Source organism: Loxodonta africana, chromosome 23 (assembly GCF_030014295.1).
Source record: "Loxodonta africana isolate mLoxAfr1 chromosome 23, mLoxAfr1.hap2, whole genome shotgun sequence".
Taxonomy (NCBI): Eukaryota; Metazoa; Chordata; class Mammalia; order Proboscidea; family Elephantidae; genus Loxodonta; species Loxodonta africana.
Window position 1 is genome coordinate 64,171,448 of NC_087364.1, and position 22,008 is coordinate 64,193,455.

A 22,008-nucleotide genomic window follows, 5' to 3' on the forward strand; every position below is an offset into this window, starting at 1 on the left:
GCAACCACCTGAGGATGGGCCGGGGAGCGGCAGGGGCTGCGGGCCAGGACGCCGGCGACCCCGCGGCTGTACCTCGGCGGCCTAGCCTCGTCCCCGAGCCCGCAGACCCACAGCTGGGGGCTCCTCTTCGCGCCCCCAGAGCCACAGCCTCGGCTCCTCCCCGCGGCCCCAGACCCACAGCCTGGGGCTCTGCCCCGCGCCCCTAGGCCCACATCCTTGGCTCCTTCCCGCGCCCCCAGAGCCACAGCCTCGGCTTCTCCCCGCGCCCCCGACCCACAGCCAGGGGCTCTGCCCCGCGCCCCTAGGCCCACATCCTCGGCTCCTTTCCGCGCCTCCAGACCCACAGCTGGGGGTTCCTCTTCGCGCCACCAGACCCACAGCCTAGGCGGCCACGCCACCCGGACCCCTCACCGCTGCCTCTAGTCCACGGGACAAGGCGACGCCAGACCCGGGGTCTAATTCTACCCACGGAGAAAGATACCACGGAAGAAAGCAGGAGGCTGAGGAAGATCTTTTTTTTTTTCTCAAGTCGAAGAGGGCAGGGAGAAGGAAGAGGCGCGGGTTCAGAGTTCTGCTCCCTGTGCCCACGGAGAGTTGGCCTGGAGTTAGCCGGCCAGGAGGTAGGTTGTCCAGGAAGGGATGGGGCACTGCTAAAGTCGGTATAAAAATAACAAAGAGGGAGAGGGGGGCATGAAGAAGAAACACAAGTTGTCACAGCTCTAATATGAGGTGAAAAAAAAAAAAAAAGGATAAGAGCAAGTCCACGGTCGCCCCTACTCTGGGAGAGGCAGGTTCTGCCTGTGAGAAAGGACTCTGCTAAGAGAAGGATTTCTGAGTGTAGAAAGAAAGGAAGGAAGGAGGGAAGGAAGGAAAAACGTCCCAAGAGCCTTCCTTGGCTTGTTGAATTGGCCTTGACAGTTCAAGGCTGGCTGAAACCACTGAGGCGCAGTGCCCAGGCATTCTGTTTTCTTTCTCATAGGATTCCAAAAGACCAGCTGATCCTGAATTGGGCACAGACGTGATGTCATCAAAGGGGATAGGGTGGATGGGGTTGGGGAGGCAGGGTTGCCTGTGTTTTCTGATACTGGAGAAAAATGCAATATTGTTGATTACCATTCTTAGGCACAAATTCTTCCAAACTGGTGGGATTCAGGTCTGTAGTGGTCCATGGGGAGAAGCTCAACATAATGGCAGGAAGTTGGAGAACCTGAATGTTCCCTGACCTTTTAAAGAAGCCAGTGTGGACAGGAGTAAATGAGATTAAGCTCTGAGGAGAGCTTGGTCATGCTCCGCTGTGGGAGAAGTTTAGATGGAGGAAAGCATATGGGAGCTGAGTTCTGGAATTTTCCATTTCCCTTTGTGTGCATGCTGTTTGTCAGTACGTGTGTGAGAATAAATTTTAAAATTTATATTGGACATTTCAGTAGGAACTGCATATTTTTCTAATACAGAAGTGGTGTGCTAAAACCGTAAAATAAAACAGACACCGAAGCTATGAAGTCTTTCTAAAGATTGCTATCTGATGATACTCCAACTTGAACACTTTAGATGATAACAACTGGGTTTTTTTTTTTTTCTATTACATTTTACTTGCTGTGTTGCTTTTTAGCTACATCTTTTTGTATCATTATTGCTATTGTTTTTACTTTACTGGTTGCTGTTATGTTACCACTGCCCACTTGGAGTTCATAATGTACCCTTCACACAAAATTAGGAAGTTTGTGACGGTACAGTTCAGTTCCTCGCTCCTTTGTGCCATTGCTGTTATATTTTACATGAACCTATGTTATAAACTCCACATATATTGTTATAATTTCTGTTTAAACCGTTTTACAGAAATTAAGAGAAGAAAAAAAAGATAGTTTTTAAACTTAACGTATATACAGTTTCACATGCTCTTCATTCTAGGAATTTGGATTTTATCTCAGGTCACTTCCCTAATTTCTTTCTTTTTTTTTTTAATCTTATGGTGCAGATTTGCTGGTGACAAACACTCTCCAAACCAAATGCCTGTTGCCGTCAGGTCGATTCCAACTCATAGCGAACCTGTAGGACAGAGAACTGCCCCATAGGGTTTCCAAGGAGTGTCTGGTGGATTCGAACTGCTGTCCTTTTGGTTAGCAGCCATAGCTCTTAACCACTTCATGCTTTTCTTTTTCTGAAAATATCATTATTTTGCTTTCATTTTTGAAGGTCATCTTCACAGGGTATGGAATGCTGAGTTGGCAAAATTTTCATTTTCCAACACTTTGAAGATTTCATTTCTTTGACCTTGATTTTTATCTGATGAGAAGTAGGCTGTCATTCTTATCATGGCTTTTTATCTTTAGTTTTCTATGCACTATGATGTGTGGTTTTGTCTTAGTTATCTAGTGCTGCTGTAATGAAAACTATGAAAACCAAAACAGAATAACTGGTTCATTATTAAAAAGTCACTATAACTATTGTCTTTAGTTTCCTGGGACTACCTAACAAAATACCACAAAGTGGGGACTTTAAAGAACAGAATTTTTTTTTTTTCTCACAGTTTCAGAGATGAGAAGTCCAAATCAGGGTATTGGTCATGTTGACTCTGTCTGAGAGCATTGAGAGAGGAAATTTTTCATGCCTCTCTTCAAGTTCTGGTGGCTACCAGCAATTCTTGATATTCCTTGGCTTCTTATAGATGCATCTAACTCTTCAACAAACAGAAATATATGTTCTCACAAATTAGGAGGCTAGAAGTCCAAATTCAGAGCATCAGCTCTAGGGGAAGGGTTTCTCTCTTTCTCGATTCTGGAGGAAGGTCCTGATCCTTCAGTTTCTGCTTCCTGGCTCCTTGGAGATCTCCATTTGTCTTGGCATCTCTCTTACCCCATATCTACTGCTTTCACTTGCTTGTGTAATTTCTTTTATATCTCAAAAGATACCGACTCAAGACACATCCTACACTAATCCAGTTTCATTAATATAACATAGACAACCCATTCCCAAATGGGATTATAACCACAGGCATACAGGTTAAGATTTACAACACTTGTTTTGGGAAGGACACAGCTCAATCTATAGCAGAGCTTTTTTGTCTTGTTTTTTTCTTTTTTTTTTTGTATTTATCTTGCTAGTGATTAAGTTTCATGGCTATGTATTTTTTTATTTTATTTTATTTTTACCAAATTTAGTTTAATTTCAGCTATTCTTTAAAATTTCTTCTCTTTCCTATTTTCTGTCTCATTTCCTTCTAGGAATCCAATTAAATATATGTTAGAACTCTTGATATTGTCACATAGATCACCAAGGCTTTGCTTATTTCCTTTTTCATCATTTTTCTTTTTGGAAAGAAATTGAATAATTCTAAGCATCAATACTTCATTTATTTTTATTGCCAAATATACTCCATTTTATGGATATACAGTGAAACCTGTGAGAGCTGGAACTCAACAGGATACCTTGCTTTTCCAGGTCTCACAAATCTTCTGCCTTTGACAGGGTGCAGTCTTACCACTTTTCTATTGCTCTTGAATATAACGTTGATTGGGAAACTAGGTTTTTTCTTTGCAGATGGGAAGCTAACGAAGTCGAAGCTGTATCCACATGTTAGTTGCCATCCAGTTGGTTCTGACTCATGGTGGACTGACGTATAACAGAATGAAATATTGCCCAGTCCTGCACCATCCTCACAATCTTTGGTATGTTTGAACCCATTGTTGCAGCCACCGTGCCAATCCATCTCATGGAGGGTTTCCCTCATTTTTGCTTTCCTCTTCTTTGCCAAACATGATGTCCAATTTCTAGAAATTGGTCTTTCCTGATGACACATCCAAAGTAAGCGAGACAGAGTCTCTTCATCCTCGCTTCCAAGGATCATTCTGACTGTATTTCTCCAAGATGGATTTGCTCATTCTTCTGGCCGTCCATGTTATATCCAATATTCTTCACCAAGACAACAACTCAAATGTGTCATATCCGCTTCGATAGTCCTTTTTCATTGCCTAGCTTTCATATGCATATGAGACTTGGAAAACACCATGGTTTGGGTCAGGTGCCTCTTAGTCATCAAAGTGACATCTTTGCTTTTTAGCACTTTAAAGAGGTCTTTTGCAGCAGATTTTCTCAGTGCAATAATTTGATTTCTTGACTGCTGCTTCCATGAGCATTGATTATTGATCCAAGTAGAATGAAATCCTTGACAACTTCAATTTCTTCCTCCAGCACTCAGGCTTCAATCAGTTAAGTCATACCCATGAAGGTTGGTTCCAATCTTAACGCTTTCTAAGTGGCTTCTTATAAAAGAGGACAGACACAACAACAGACTCATACACAGGGGGCAGATAGATGCTGTATGACGACAGAGGCAGATGCGTCTACAAGAAGCCAGGGAACACAAACATTGCTGGTAGCCACCAGAGCTTGGAGAGGGCCATGAAGAGGTTCCCAGAAGGAGTCAGAAGGAGTCGACATGGCCAATACCCTGATTTGGAGTTCTTGCCTCTAGAACAGTGAGAAAATAAATTTCTGTTCTTTAAACCCCCCACTTTGTGGTATTTTGTTATAGTATATTGTTACGGTCTTTAGGAAACTAAAGACAATAGTTAGAGTGATTTTTAATAATGAAATAGCTGTTTTGGTTTTCACTGAAGACTTATTTCTTCTGTTGTATAGACATACCTGCCACTCACTGGAAGCTGTTATGTTTTTGAATATCAGTTTGCTTGTGGAATAACCTGATAGAGAGTGTGGGGAGGGGCTGGAGAAATGAAGAATCGGGATGTGAGAGTGTTAGTGATGGGGTGATGACGGAGCATGATTTCCTTTTCTGACTACCTGATACAGCACCACAAGAACAGCAAAGCTTTGCTAAGGGTAGACCCGTTTCTCTTTAAACAAGGCTTACTTCACTTCTGTTATTGTTGGCATCTCTCAAGCTCCAAGTATAATGCTGCCCCACCTTTGGTTTTTGAAACTAGTCCTTTCTTATTTTTTTCTTACTATCAACAATGCATTCAAATTTGGCTTCTCAAAACTTGCCCAGTTGTAGCTTCATCAAGACATAATATTGGTTTTCTTTGCTATCATTTGTGCTTTAGGGCCCACATCTTTGCATTCTTCATTCTCAGCATAGACTTCGTCAAAGGAGGAAGGATTTTCGGCAGTGCCCCAGACACAAAGGTAGCCTTCCAAGAACATTGGAAAAGTGATCATTTTGTCTATGTCATTTGGTATATGTCAAGCCATAATAGAAGCCATCATGTCACAAGAGATTAGCACCCACCCAAGAAAGTCTGCTTCTCAACATTGCTTGCTGTTGCTCTGATGAGTAATACACATTGGTAAGAAGACTGATAGCCCTTCAGAGATGATCAAAATATACTGAGACGTTGAGGGAGTCTGGCACAATTTGTTCAAAAAGCCTAATTGTCATAATTTGGGACAACTGTGACAAGCTAAGAGAATCATCACCCTTCCCCACCCATCCCATAACATACACATACCTTTTTATACAAGGCTCATGAACTAGATTTGAAGCATTAATGCTTAAAAAGTCTGGCACATGTCTTTTCCCATAATATAAGTTGAAATGAACTAAGAAAATTATACCCAGCAAAATGGAAATAGAAAACAGTGTCAGTGCCTATGAAATCCAGAGGTATGTCAATTATGTCACTCAAGAGTTGCAGTATTTGGTAGTAGATAACATAAACTTTGGGATTACAGAGTGCTGGATTCTGATTTCAACTCTCAATGTGTGACTTTGAGAAAGTTGCCTAGCATTTCTGAAGCTCAATTACTGCTGCTATAAATGGTTTTATGGAAACCCTGGTGGCGTAGTGGTTAAGTGCTATAGCTGCTAACCAAAGGGTTGGCAGTTCAAATCCACCAGGCACTCCCTGGAAACTCTATGGGGCAATTATACTCTGTCCTATAGGGTCACTGTGAGTTGGAATCGACTCAGCGGTGCTGGGTTTGGTTGTTTGGTTTTTTTAATAAATGGTTTTATAATGCTTTTTTCACAAGATTATTTTAAAGTTTAGATGAGTTACTGAATGTGGCCAGGAGATAACATTGAGTTTGGAGGTATTTCTCCATGGACAATCCAAAGACTTAACTGACCCCAAATCTCCTGTAATTAGTCTATGGGAGAATATTTACATGAATTATTTTTTAATTCAAATTTTATTGGAATGAGTGTAGATTCACGTGCAGTTGTAGGAGATAATACAGAGAAATCTCTCATGTATTCTACCCAGTTTCTCCCAAGAGCAACATTATGCAAAACTAGTATAATATCACAACCAGGGTATTGATACCATTGATCTTATTTAAATTTCCTCAGTTTTTGTACTCCTGTGTTGGGGGAAAGGTATTTAATTCTGTACAATTTTATCACATACACAGTAAAGGTATGGAACACTCCCATTATCCCAAGAATCTCTCCTGTTGCCGTTTTATAATTCTACCCACCTCCCTCCAGCCCCCCCCCCACACTTTCTCCCCTCTCCCTGATCCTGGAAACTACTAATCTGTCCTCCATTTAAAAAAATTTGTCATTTCAAAAATATTATATAAATGGAATCATACGGTACGTGAATTTTTGGTATTGGCTTTTTTTAATTTTTCCACCTAAGTTGTTGCATGTATCAGTAGTTTGTTCTTATTACTGAGTAGTGTCCCATGCTGTGGATATACCACAGTTTATTAAATCAATTATCTATTGAAGGATGTCTGGGTTGTTTTCAGTTTTTGTTCTTATGAATAAAGCTGCTATGACATTACTGTACACGTTTTTGTGTGAAAACACATTTCCATTTGCCTTAGGTTGGTTTTCTAGAGAAGCAAAGCCAGTGAAGTATATATATATTTAGAGAGGGAGAAAGAGAGGGAGGGAGCCCTGGTGGCTCTGTGGTTAAGAGATTGGATGCTAACTGAATGGTCAGTGATTGTGTGATTCACTACCCAGTGGCTTCACGGGAGAATGACCTGGCGATCTGCTCCCATAAAGATTTCAGCCTAGGAAAGCAAATGGGGCAGTTCTATTCTGTCACATGGGGTCACTATAAGTTGGAATCGATTTGATGGCACACAGCAACACACACACACACACACACACACACAGACACCGATTTATCTCGAGGAAATGGCTCACAAGGTTATAGAGGCTGGCAAGTCCCAAGTCCATGGGTCAGGCATCAGGCTGGAGGCTTCTGCTGACTTATGTAGGTGCAGAGGCTGAGAAACGCAAGAGTGGCAGGTCAGATGCAGGCTGCTGGCTCAAGTCCCAAGACCTGGAGATCAGATGATGATGAGCTGGATGCAGGATCCAGAGTGAGCAAACCCAGTGAGCTTTGTTAGAATGTCCATACATATTGGATGCAGGCCACAACCCTCAGGAAGCTCCACTTACAACTCACTGGCTGATCACATCAGATCACATCGTGGAGGTGATTACATTATAACACAAAATAGAGGATAACTACATTATTACATAACTGCCAAGCTGTATCATTACATAACTGCCAAACCACTGAGAATCATGGCCCAACCAAGTTGACACACAACCTTAACCATCAAACCATTTCTTTGGAATAAATGCCTAAGACTGCAATTTCTGAGTTGTATAGTATTTGCATGTTTAGTTTTATAAGAAATCGCCACTGTTTTCCAGTGGCTATACCTTTTTACATTGCCATCAGCAATGTAACTGACTTTCCTGGTATCCTTGCCAGCATAAATGTTGTAACTATTTTTATTTTAGCTGGGTGGAAAACGCATCCTGAGTGCCAGTGCTATATATGCTGGCTGATCCTGCCTGCAGGGTGCTGGTACTGGCCAGGTCAGGCCTGGCAACTCCTCGCTGCTTCTGAACCATCTCTCCCTCTCCCTGCCACTCAGTCCAATTCATTTGCTTTGTATTTGATGCTCAGAGCTCCTAGAATGTCATATATAATTGATATGTCATGATAGTTCATGGTGGTTTTAATCTGCATTTCCCTAATGACTAACAATGTTGAACACTTAAAACTACATTGGTGCAATGTCCTTGTTTTTTTACCCATTTTCTAATTGGATTGTTTGATTTTTTTTTTTTAATGTTCAGTTTGGAGAGTTTTTTTTTTATTCTAGATACTAGTCCCTTGTTGGGTATGTCGTTTGCAAATTTTTCGCCCAGGCTGTGCTTCTCTTTTCATCCTCTTCACAGGGCCTTTCACAGAGCAAACTCTCTCTGTCTCTTTTTTTTAATTTTGATGAGGCCCAAGTTATCTTAATTTTTTTTATGGATCATGATTTTGGTTGTCAAATCTAAAAAATATTTGCCTAGCCCTAGATCATCAAGATTTTCTCCTATGTTATAAAAGCATTTTTTTTTTTTTTTAGTTTTATATTTTACATTGAAGTCCATGATATTTTTTACATTAATTTTTGTGTAAAGTGTGAGGCTTAGGTTGAGGTTCATTTTTTTGCAATGAATGTCCATTTGCACCATTTGCTGAAAAGGCTATCTATCCTTCTTCAACTGAATTGCTTTTATGCCTTTGAAAAAAATCAGTTGAACATGTTTGCATGGGTCTGTATGTGTGTTCTCTGTTCTGTTCCTCTGAACTATATGTTCATCTCATCATCAATAACAAAAAGTCTTAATTACTGTAACTGTATGGCAAACCTAAATATCAGGTAGAGTGTCTTCGCACTTTATTCTCGTCAAGATTGATTTAGCTAATTCAAGGCCTTTGCCTTTCCATGTAACTTTTAGAATATGCTTATCTGTGTCTATTTCAAAAAAAAACCAAAAACAAACCTTGCTGGGATTTTGATAGGAATCGGATTTAAACCTTCTCTGATTAAACATAATACTGAAGTTCTAGTCACTTCTTTCTTGTTTTCCTGTCTTCAGTTTCATTGATTTATGCTCTGGTCCTCATTGTTTCCTTCCTTTCCCTGGATTTGGGTTTGTTTTGCTGCCTCTTTTTCTCATTTCTTGAAGTAGGGATTTAGAGCATTGACTTGAAAACGTTCCTCTTTTCTAATGTAAGCATTTGGTGGTATAAATTTCCCTTTCGGCACTGCTTTAGCTGTATCTTACATATTTTGATGTGTTGTAGTTTCATTTCCATTCAGTTCTATGTATTTTCTTAAGTTTCCTTTGTTGCTTCTTCATTCTTCCATGGATTATTTAGAAAGGTGTTCTTAATTTCTTAGGGTTTAGAGATTTTTTGCTTGTCTTTCTGTTTTTGATTTCTAGTTGCATTCCGTTATGGTCAGAGAACACATTTTGTATAATTTCAAGTCTTTTAAATTTTTTGAGATTTGTTTTATAATCAAAGGTATGGTCTACCTTGGTGAATGTTCTGTAAAAAAAAAAGTGTATTCTGCTTTTGCTAGAGTGTTCTATAACTGTCAGTTGCACACTGATAGTTGACTGTATTGTTTAGATCTTCTGTATTCATGCACACTGCCTGTCTAGTAATTTGCTGATTGCTGAGTATTGAGACTCCGGATCCTATTGAAATCTTTTGTGTTAGCAGGCAGTCACCCTGCTTACATTTAGCATGTAGATCCTGGCCTCCTTTTGTGGTCTGTAATTTTAACGACAGTTTAATTTTTAGAGCCTTTGCATTGTTATTTTCTCTGCTTAATTAATCCGGTGCTGCTTGAGCCTTTACTAGTCCCTGCTGGTGCTGTCTGAGAGTGAGGTAGGGGTCTTGCCTGACCAGGTTGGTGGGCTGTCAGTTGTCTGTTGTGGAGGGAGTCTCAGGTCAACGGGGCCAAAGAAGCTTCTGGGACCAAGCTACTTGTGTGTGTGTCCCAGTTACCACTTCTGCTTGCCCACCTCGATGTCTTCTGGTGGGTGAGGGAATTCCACACTTCTGGTGGGTGAGGGAAATCCACAGGGGCAATTAAGACATGTATCATTTTAATATTAGCACATTATTGCTATTCATAAATGTTCCCAAAGCTACCAATTCAGAGTTCATAGAATAACTCGTCTAGAAGGCTCTCCTTGCCCCTTAGTCTAAATCTTACCACTAGCTGATTCTGAGCAATTTGTGAGTAGGAGAGTGAGCATAAGGGCAAGTTCATTGATTTAAACAGACAGATAAACAAAGAGGGGAAAAGGGCACATCCATGTGCATGTTTTTTTTTTTTTTTTCAACATACTGACACTATTGACCACAAATATGACCCAAGTAATCCACTGGAATCAGACTAATCAAATTAGCAACCCTCAGATGTTATGTGCAAATAGGTTTGAGAACAGTAGTTCTATTCTATTTTACAGTGCTTTCAAGTGATAGAAAATACTAAATTTTGGGGCTGAAATCTTGGTTCACTATTTACTAGCTGTGTGACCTTGAAGAAGTCTCTAAACTTTTAGCCTCAGTATTTTTGTCTAGACAATGGAGAAAATAATACCTTTGTCTATCCCATAACCCTGAAAGATTCAAACATGAAGGAGGATGTGAAAATTTTATTAATGCTTCACACTGTTAAATCCAGTATTACGCTTTCCATGGGTAAAACTGCACGAGTGATAGTGAATTTTCAATGGATGAAATATGAATAAGTTTTGAGCTTCAGAAGTGAGGGGAGTATTACTGGAGACAGGAGAAGAACCACCAATGGAACCTGTAGTAGGTTTTGTCTTGCATTTATATCATTCTGACAAGAAGTCTGAAGTTGACCCAGAGCAAGCAAGCCAGGCTGAGTTTATACCGTTTCATCTTCAGTTTCATCTGAGAAATAGTTCGTTTTCATTGAGAAATGTTTCCAAAGCAGCATTTCATTCTATAATTTCAAAACCATCTCAGGTGTGCTCAGACTTTGGGTTAAGGACATTCGTTGTCTAATCCACATGCTGTAATCTATCACGGCAAGCCTTAGCAACTGCCTTCAGGGAAAATCGGGAGGTAATGCTTGGAAAATGGAGATGTGTTGGCTGAGGTTCAGCCCATGAGCAGAATTGTCAAAGTAAGTTAAAAAACTTTGAAAAATTAGGTTATCTGTTTAAATTATCGATTAAATCATCAGCCAGGTTCTGGTTGTGTCTAGAACTTCAAGGTGCTTTAATTTTTTTTCCATATATAGCTATAATTTCCATAAGTATTGTTTTGATATAGCAGCAACATTTTAAAGCCACTAATTTGCATACACTCTTTTAAAAATAATACATTCAGTTACTTGTAAATTCACCAGGATAAAATTCACATGTGTAATTCATATATAACATTATAATTTACATATAATGGAATGGAATATAATGGGCACAGTTTCAATGAGGAAATTGAAAATAACTTATCCAGTAGGTAATATGTGATGGAGCTAGGATGCAGACTTGCATTTGTTATTTCCAAAGCTTATGTTTTCCCATTTTAGACACCATATTAAAATTATTAATATTTGAACAAGTGGCAATGCACTTTTTTTCCAGTTGCCATATAGTTGACTTCAACTCATAGTGACTCATGTGTGTCAGAGTAAAACTGTGCTCCACAGGGTTTTAAATGGCTAATTTTTTTGGAAGTAGATTGCCAGGTCTTTCTTCCAAAAGGCATCTGGGTGAACTCAAACTTCCAACCTTTTGGTTAGCAAACAAGCGCATTAACCCTTTGCACCACCAGGGACTCCATTTTGCACTCGTTGTTGGGTGCCATCAAGTCGACTCTGACTCATAACAACCCTATGCACAACAGAACAAAACACTGCCTGGTCCTAAACTATCCTCACAATCATTATTATGCTTGAGCCCATTGTTGTGGCCACTGTGTCAATCTAGCACGTGGATGGTTTTCTTCTTTTTTTGGTGACCCTCTAATTTACCAAACATGATACCCTTCTCCAGAGACTGATCCCTCATAATAACATGTCCAAAGTATGTGAGATGAAGTCTCGCCATCCTAGCTACTAATGAGCATTCTGGCTGTACTCTTCTCCCAAGAAATATTTGTTCATTCTTTTGGAAGTCCATAGTATATCCAATATTCTTCACCAACACCATAATTCAAAGGCATCAGTTCCTCAGTCTTCCTTATTCTTTGCCCAGCGTTAGCATGTATATGAGGCTATTGAAAACACCATGGCTTGGGTCAGGCACACTTTATTCTTCAAGGTGACATCTTTGCTTTTTAACACTTTAAAGAGGTCTCTTGCAGCACATTTGCCGTATGCAATGTGTCCTTTGATTTCTTGACTGCTGCTTCCATGGGTGTTAATTGTAAAATGAAATCCAAGTAAAACAAAATCCTTGACGACTTCAATCTTTTCTCCATTTATCATGATGTTGCTTATTGGTTCAGTTGTGAGGACTTTTGTTTTCTTTATGTCGAGGTGCAATCCATACTTGAGGCTGTTGTCTTTGATTTTCATTAGTAAGCGCTTCAAGTCCTCTTCACTTTCAGCAAGCATGGTTGTGTAATCTGCATAAGGCACTAGTTAATGAGTCTTCCTCCAATCTCGATGCCTGTTCTTCTCATATAGTCCAGTTTCTAAGATTATGCTCATCATACACATCAAAATGGTATGGTGAAAGAATACAAACCTGACACTCACCTTTCCTGATTTTAAACCATGCAGTATCCCCTTGTTCTCTTTGAACGACTGCCTCTTGATCCATGTACAGATTCCTCAAGAGCACAATTAAGTGTTCCAGGATTCCCATTCTCTGCAATATTATCCATAATTTGTTATGATTCACATAGTCGAATGCCTTTGTATAGTCAATTATCACAGGTAAACCTCTTTCTGGTGTTCTCTGCTTTCAGCCAGGATCAATCTGACATCCCCAGTGATATTCCTGGTTCTGCATCCTCTTCTAAATCCAGCTTGAATTTCTGGTAGTTCCCTGTCAGTGTATTGCTGCAACTGCTTTTTTAATGATCTTTCAGCAAAATTTTACTTGTGTGTGATATTAATGATATTGTTCGATAATTTCTGCATTCGATCGGATCACCTTTCTTTGGGATAGGGATAAGTATGGATTTCTTCCAGTTGATTAAACAGGTAGCTGTCTTCCAAATTTCTTGGCGTACATGAGAGAGCACTTCCAGTGCTGCATGTGTTTGTTGAAACATCTCACTGGTATTCTGTCAATTCCTGGAGCCTTGTTTTTCACCAGTGTCTTTTGTGCAGCTTGGATTTCTTCCTTCAGTACCATCGGTTCTTGGTCATATGTTACCTGCTGAAATGGTTGAACATCAATCAGGCCTTTTGGTACAGTGACTCTGTGTATTCCTTCCACATTCTTTTGATGCTTCTTGTGTCATTCAGTATTTTGCTCATAGAATCCTTTACTATTGCAACTTGAGGCTTGAATTTTTTCTTCAGATCTTCAAGCTTGAGTGTGTTAGTCCCCTTTGGTTTTCTCACTCCAGGTCTTTGCACATGAAGTTATAATACTTCACTTTGTCTTCTTGAGACACCCTTTGAAACATTCTGTTCAGCTCTTTTACTTCATCATTTCTTCCATTTGCTTTAGCTACTTAATGTTCAAGAGCAAGTTTCATTTTGCACTAGACTCATCAATTTAGGTAGCCATCCTTCTTCTGGAAATTATCTCAGAAACTCTTTAAACAGAGTTCATGTTTATAATGAGTGTGATAAAAACTTATTCTAACCATCAAGCGAAACTATTCCTGGACAACCTTGGGACTGCTGCACGTCTTTTCATCATTAAGTAAAACAGATTCACCTCTCAGATTTCTGCTTTTTGTTTCCTATGAATGATATTCATAGACCCTGAGTGTACTCACTTGTTGCTGGGGTGCCTCCCATGCATTGTGTTGCCTTCTGGAGTTCTCCACTGTAAGCTACCTCTCTGGGTCTTTCTGTAGCTATCTAGAATGCCCCTTCATTTGACTTGACAAACATCTTAGCAAACTACAGGGCTTGGAACAAATGTGACTTCCTCTAGTTTTCTGAAGGGTTATTTTGACACTTCCACACTTCTTCGAATTCATCTTCAAAATACTAAAACTATGAGAGAAAACAAGTGAGTGAGAGAGGCTAATAGATTGTTATAGACTTTGTCTCCCACCTAGATACAATGTATTGTGTTCCAATAGTACCTTATATAAGCCTCGTTAATAGACTGATCACCTGGTAGGGTTGTTATTGGTTTAAATGTGTTGCTCTCCTACTAGGCTCCTTCAGTATTGGAATTCTGCTTTGTTCATCTTTTTAATCTTTGAACCTGCAAAATTCAGTCAAAATTTTGAAGAAGTGTTTGTTGAAATGAAATGCCAAGTTTTCCCCATACTGACTGACTTTGGCAATTATATATTTCCATCACGAGGATGTGTTTTTCAGGTGAGTTATGTGAACATTTGCCAAAACTGAAACTTAATGAATTTCTGAAATGGATGTGTAAATGCTTCATTACCTAAAAGCAGTGTTTCCAATTAGTTTCTGCTTCTGGGTTTTATTTTCCCAATGTGATTTAGCTAATGTCTTAGCCAAAGAGAAAGTGAGTCACTGATTAAATTAATGTCTTAGCATAAGATAAAGTGAACCACTATTAGCATAAATCCTTGTTAGATAGCATTTGACCAAAACCACTGCTAATTATCTAGCCAACTACAAATGTACTTGTCAGGTAGTAGGATCCTGAAATTCTTCATGCCTCTTTCTTCATTTGATTTTCTTTTTCCTGAAATATGACACTTTATAGCTTCCAAAAGTAATAGGATCAATGTTCATACTCATTAATTAAAACCCTATAAATTATAACAAAATTGGAAGAGGAAGTAGTAATGCCAATCTTACACAAATTCTATCAGAGTATAAAGCATGACACGATAATTCCCAACTTGTTTCATGAGGTCAGAAGAGTGGTGTGTTGGAGCCAGCTTGCACAGGCTCACAAGAGCCAAATGAAAGCATCTCTTCCAACTCTGCATTCAGTGACTTCACACTGGTAGCTTGAAGGCAACCATGGTGGGAGCATGCACACCACAGTAATAATCGATTGCTGCAAATTGGAGTTTTTTATTCACATGGAAAGCAAGTGGCTTAACATTTACCAGTAACTGACTGGATCAGATTAATGTTGCTTCCATAATATGACAAGGATATTACAAGAGAAAATCACAGGCCAAAATCACTCATGAACATAAACATAGAAATCGTCAATAAAATATGAACTAATCTAACCCCAGAAAAATATTAAAAAAAACATTAAGGCATCAAGATCAAGTGGGATATGCAAATAAAATTGATAATTTAGGAATGCAAGGTTGGTTAAGTAATCCAAAGTCAATCAATTTAATTTAGCAGTTTATCAGAATAAAGGAGACAAAAAACATGATCTTATCAACAGGTGCATAAAAAATCATTTTATTAAATTTAACAAGGTAAAAAATTACGATTTAGGAATATAATTAAAATTCCTCAATCTGATTAAGAGTGACTCGACGGCAACGGGGTTTTTACCAAAAACCTAGAGCTAACATCATATATATTGATGAGCTACTAAAAAGTTTCCCCGCAAAGTTGGGAACAAAACAAAGACGTCTGATGCCAATACTTCATCATTCTACTAGAGGTTCTGCCAAACTCAGTAAATCAAGAAAAAGAAATAAAATTCATAAAGATTACAAAGGATGAAGTACTACTATTTTTATTTGCAAACAACATGAGTGTGTGCATAAAAAATCCAAAAGAATCTACAACTACTAAAAACAAGAAATTAATCTAGGAAGGTCACAGTATGCAAGTGAATACGCAAAAACTGTGTTTTGATAAACTAGAGACAAACAATTGGAAAATAAAATTTAAATAATAGTATGTACAACAGTATCAAAACATCAAATGCCTAGGAGTAAAGATAATGAAAAACATGTAAGACCTCTACATTGCTAACTATAATACTTAGATGACAGAAATTAAAGATCTAAGTTAGTACAGAGATATACCATATTCATAGATCAGGTGTTTAAATATTGGTAAGATGTGAATTCTTCGTAAATTGATCTATAAAAAAAAAAAAATTGATTCAGTAAAATCCCAAGAAAAAGCAGGTTTTTTGTTTTGTTTTTGTAGAAAATGGGTGGAGACTAGTAGTCAGAGACTGCTGATTTTGTAATAAGTCTTTTAGCAGTGTTTGGCTTTTTTAGAGTATTCATATGCTAGACTTTGGAAAATAAAAGTTCATTAAAAGAATTCACACACTTCCAATTTTCCCACTATGGGATAAATTAATCCAGAAGAGGGCTTAAGATGCAAACTTGAAGAACATCAACATTTAAGGGATGGGCAGAAGAGAAGATTTAATAGACTGAGAGTGAAGGGCAAGAAATAGAGACTAAACTCCAGAGAACAGATTATCTGGAAGCCAAGGGAAGGTAAGACTTCAGGAAGGAATAGTGAAAAAGAAGTCCAGTAAGATAAAATTTGAAAGGACTCCTTGATGAGACTGCTGGAAATGCAAGAGAAATTACAGTGGCTGGGCTAAGGGACAGGAAGTGAGGAAGTAGAGAAACAAAATTAAGAAAACTTAAGCTTAGATATAAAAGAAAAACATGAAAATTAAAGACAGAGGTAGATGGGTGATTCAGGAAAATTTTAGGAAAGGTAAGAGAGTCCTGAGGCTGTTTAGATACTTGTAAGAAAAGTATTCTAGGGAGTAGATCTCAAACTTGACTGCACATGAGCGCCACCTAGAGATCTTTTCAAAATTCCATTGTCCTGGCTGTACCTTAAATGGGTGAAATCATTCAGTTAAAACAAAAGCATCAACAATTTTTTAAGCTCCCATGAGATTTGACTGTGTAGCTAAGACTGAGAACCACTATGCTGTTCCAGTGTTTCATACAATTTGGTGACTCTTAGATCTTGTTAAAAGAGAGGTTACTGAGCCCTATCCCCAAATACGGTAGATCTAGAGTGGTGCCCTAGTATTTGCCTTCTTCAAAAGCTCCTAGATTCTGTTGATATTGGTGCTCCATGGACCACATTTTGAGCAACTCTCTGAGAGAAAGAGAAGTTGAACAATAAGGAGAAAAAGCTGAAAATTGATTGGGCAAGGTGTTTTGGAAGGCTGGAAGCATCCGGTCCGCGAGTGGTTTGGTTGACTTTTGATGGGAGGAAAGGCAGGCATCTCTTCCTTTGTGACAGGAGTGAAAAAAAAGAGAAAGCATGAGTGTAAATCCACATATGCCTGTGGATGGATTGGCAGGAAGTTTAGGAAGGTCTGCTCTGATGACCTGAAACATCTCAGGCCAGGGCTGCTAATCTGGATTGGCCGCATGCATCTGACACACTCAAGTTATGAAGTAAAAATCCTACAACATTTACTCATGTGGTGGCAAGGTTAAATTCCAGACAGTCACATCCACAGGGTACACTGATGCATATAGCCAGAATATAGTAGTCCAAGAAGCGTGGGCAGATGTAACCAAAAGGACCCGAGGTATGTGCTTTCCCCTATTAAAATCCAAGAAAGCAGTCCAGCATTACCAATGTTGTCAGTATCTTCACAATAGCAAAGACGACTCTTTTGCTGTTGAAAAAACCTCTTTTGCTTAATTGGAATTATGTTTTGGATAGTCATTTGGAAGACAATTTGGATTATAAACCTATGAAATTGAAACTAAAACCATCCGAACAAAACTATAAAGCTTCTCTAGTTATTCGGTAATTGCCCAGAATTATCCTCCAGGGTTCACGTGGGAACAGATGCCAGCCAGGCCAGTTGCATTGCTATGTGCATTGGGAAAGATGTTCCCTGCAGGAAGGTTGGGGGAACGGTTCTGAGAACACAATTTTAAAAGACAAAAAGGACACGCAAAACTGACATTTCACATGCACATTTGAAAAAAATAAATACCAGAGTTCCTGGTAAAAATTGAAAAATTCTCAATAGTAGATGTGGTTTGTCCAATGGAGTAGACTCGGTGTGATACACAGAAATCAACACAGTTTTTAAGAGTTGTACCAGAATGGACTAAAAGGGCCTGAGATATTTCAAAATGAGATGAGACCTCTGTCCCAACTTTTCATAGGCAGGAAGAAGGATGAGGAAACCACTTGGCTAAAAACATTGCCCATTTGGCTTAGAAAAAGAAAGATCTCGGCAGAGCTAAATTCCCAGAGGCCAAAGCCATGAACGGTGGAGAACAATGGACAAAAGAGACACTCCCAGGGAGCAAAGTATTCTCTGCCCTACAGCAAGGAGAACTGGCAACGTTTACCCACCTGTTTTCTAGGATTGGTATCAAAACCAGTTTACAGGAGCCCTGGTAGCACAGTGGTTAAAACAGTTGGCTGCTAACCGAAAGGTCAGCAGTTCAAAGCTGCTCCACAAGAAAAATAATATGGCAGTCGGCTTCCATAAAGATTTATAGACTTGGAAACCCTATGGGATCCTTCTACCCTGTCCTACAGTGGCACTGTGAGTTGAGACTCCATGGCAACGGGTTTGTTGTTTTGTTCAATAGACCAGTTACTGCTATGTGGATTTCATTTGTAACCTTTTTTTTAGGTACCTATTTTTAATGGGAGTGTTTACTGTAGTTATTTTGTCCTTGCCTCGCTGTTGGATGCTGAGTGTGTCTTTTTAGACTTCAAGTCTCTGAGTCAAGAGGAGTTGCATCCAGGAGCCTCATTCACATTCACAAAAGGTAGAGATCACGTGATACCAGGTTTGAGCCTGATGCCATAATTGACACAGACTTTTGGGAGTCTTGGGAGGCTTGAAGATCTTTTGCATGTGGGGAGAATATAAACAATTGTGGCCACAGGGTGAACAGTGGTAGACTGGGGAGAAAAAAGGCCATAATATTTTGCAGTTCCTTCCATCACGCTTGAATTCCAGCTTGGCCACGTGACTTGCCTTGGTCAATGGAACATTAGCAAATGTAAAAAAAACACACAAAAAAAACCCAAAGCCGTTACCATCAGGTCAATTCCGACTTGTCCTGACCCTGTAAGACAGAGTAGAACTGCCGCATAGGGTTTCCAAGGCTGTAGCCTGTATGGAAGTAGGCTGCCAAATCCTTCCCCCTTAGGGCAGTGGGTGGGTTCTAACCACTGACCATTTGATTAGCAGCCAAGCTCTTAACCACTGTGCCACCAGGGCTCCTGTGATGCAAATAGATGCCTGAAGAGTTTTTGGACAGATGGACTTGCATTTGGAACAGAGCCACCAGGTATAAAAGCTTTAGCTAGTTTACTAGATGATGAAAGATATATGGCCAACCCAAAAACTAGATCCATTGCCCTGGAGTTGATTCTAATTCGTAGTGACCCTACAGGACAAAGTAGAACTGCCCCCACAGGTTTCCAAGACTGTAAATCTTTTACGGACGCAGACTGTCACATCTTTCTCCCTCAGAGCTACTGGTAAATTCGAACTTCTGGTTAGCAGCAGAGCGCTTTAACCACTGTACTACCAGGGCTCAGTATATGGCCAGTTACCCCTATTTCCCCACCTGACAGCCAGACATGTGGGTGAAGCCCCCTGGGATGAGACTATCTGTTAACTCTACATGCATGAGTGAGCCTGGTACTGACCAGAGGAGCTGTATAGTGGAATCCCGAGCTGAACAAAACAGGTATTTTAAGCCACTACATTTTGGTGTGGTCTACCGTGTAGAAAAACAAACAGAACGTAACCCCAAAACAAAAAATAAAACCAATTCATACAAATAATTTAAGTGAACTAAAACTTTATTTAAATATTCTCAGTGAAAGTTATAAAATTTTGCTGAAGGAATGGTAAATTTAATACCAGTCATCTCTGGCATACACTTGCAGGCTGATTCTACAGGAATTCAAAATACAAGTAGTCCTAGAATGAAAATTAAAGATAAATACTTTAATAGTAAAACCAAGCACAGGCCTTAAATACAAGAGTGCTTTTTAGGTTCTTATGTTATAATTACATGATTATAAGACATATTTAAAAAAAAAAAAAAAAAAACAGGACTCTGAGGATCAGACTTAAAATGAACCAATGTTTAAAGATGTGAGACTGACCATCTGACTGGTCTTAAATACACCGAAATAATAAATCTGAGTATAAAGTCCCTCAGAGTATAGTAACTAATTTTTTGTCATTTTATTTAGATGTACATTTGTCATTCATATATACTCACTATAGAAAAATGGAGGAAGGAGATGGGAAAAGTTATGTTCTCAACCCTCTCCCCTCAGAAAAAACTACCACTAATATTTTTGTTCAAATTCCTGGGGAACACACAAATTAGTATCATAATATCCTTATATCCTGCTTTTATTGAGTATCCGTACATTAAAATTCTTTGAAAATATTTAGAGTCTTTAATTAATTACTCTGTTTTATTATCTGTTCAGAATTCCATTTTAGAGATATTCTACAATGTGTTTTATAAGTCTCATACTTTTAAAATTTAGGATGTTCTAATTTTTTGCTATTTGAATGATGTTTGCTGCAGAGTATACACTGCTATTTATTGGAGTGTACAAAATTATTTGTCTACATCTGTTTGTTTCTTGGAACAGCCTAATGTGAAAGAATATGAACATGAAGTATTTTGATGGATATTTTTAATCCATTCCAGAACATCTGAACCTGTATTTTATGAGTTTCTAATTCCCTAAATTTTCACCAGTGTTGAGTTTATCACTAGAAGCAAAAAATTTATTATGTGATAAATTAAGAGGACTATTTCATTATTTTCCTTTTTTCATATTTTTGAAAATATTTTCTGTTTGTTATATTTAACAGCTATTTAAGACATATTTGATATTCTTTGTAGATTTCCATTGGGAATATTATTTTTTTCTCATTTAATTTTTTTTATTAAGGAAAGGATACCGTTGGTCATATTTGTAGCATATACAAATACGTATTTTCCTTACTTTACTGCTTGCTTTTTCGTATTTAATATTATAATTGGTTTTGAGGTACAAATGTTTAAGATATTCTAATTTAGCAGTCTTTTATGTTGTGATTTCCTTACTTTTAAATTCCTTTACCATCTAGCGAACAGATCTGAGTGCTGTTTGTTCGCTTATCTTTGCTCAGTAATTCAATATCTCTTTCCTTACACTTCCTTTGGGCTTATTCTGTCGTTCTTTTATTACTTTTTAAGGAACATGTATAGCTCATTAAATTTCAACCTTTCTTTTTTCTTCAAGAGTATTTACAGTTATACATTTCTCTTTAAACTCTTCAATTGCCTCCCAAAAGTACATGTAATATTTTAATTATTATATAATTTATGCATTTTTGAATTCAATAATTTGAATTTATCCCTGAGTTGTCTGCTAGTTTCCACATACACAAGACATTTAAAAATATTTATCTTTATTAACTTCTAATTTAATTGCATTTTGCGAACAGAACTCGGTCTGAATTATAGTGATTCTTTGAAATTTGTCAAGACTTGCTTCTTAATCCAAAAAGAGATCAATTTTTGTAAAACTAAAGGGTTTTTTTTTTAGGGAAACTGTATATTCTCTAATTGTTTGGTACAAAGTTCCACACATACCCATTAAATCCAGCTTTTCATTTTGTTGCTCCAATTATAAATAACTGCTGATGTTCCGTGTCCTGTACCTAGTAAGCACTGAGAGCTATGAGTAAATTTCCCATTTTAATGATGGCTTGGCAAATGTCTAACTGTATTCTAAAATTTTTCTCTACAGTTGGAGATTGATATTAGGTGCTTACAAGTCTAGAATTATTATACCTTATGGTGAATAGAACTTTTTTAAATCATTATGTAGGTATCTGCTTCTGTTGGTAACAATGCTTTTGGCCTTAAGGTCTGATTTTTTCTTTCCTGGTATTAATTTAGTTTCCCTAGGTTTCTTGTGGTTATATTTTTTCCCATCTTTGGTTTTTTTGTTTAGTGGTTTTTTTCCCTTTAAAATTTTTTGTCCTTAAGGTGCTAGGTTTGCCTCTTTTAAAGAGCCTATAAATACCTTTAAGGAGCCCTGGTGGTGCAATGGTTAAGCCTCGGCTGCTAACCAACCAAAGGTCAGTGGTTGGAACCCACCAGAGGCTCCATAGGACAAAAGACGTGATGATCTGCTTCTGTAAAAATTATAGCCTAGGAA

General features: G+C 38.5%; 1 long non-coding RNA gene across 1 annotated transcript in view; it reads left to right on the plus strand.

Annotated features, from left to right (window-relative positions):
- Positions 1-324: 324 nt before the first annotated feature.
- LOC135228578 (uncharacterized) overlaps positions 325-22,008 on the plus strand; it is an 82,165-nt gene continuing 60,481 nt past the window's right edge. The window contains exon 1 of the long non-coding RNA XR_010319149.1: positions 325-620. This is a non-coding gene — a long non-coding RNA (uncharacterized LOC135228578). The remainder of the gene's footprint in view (positions 621-22,008) is intronic.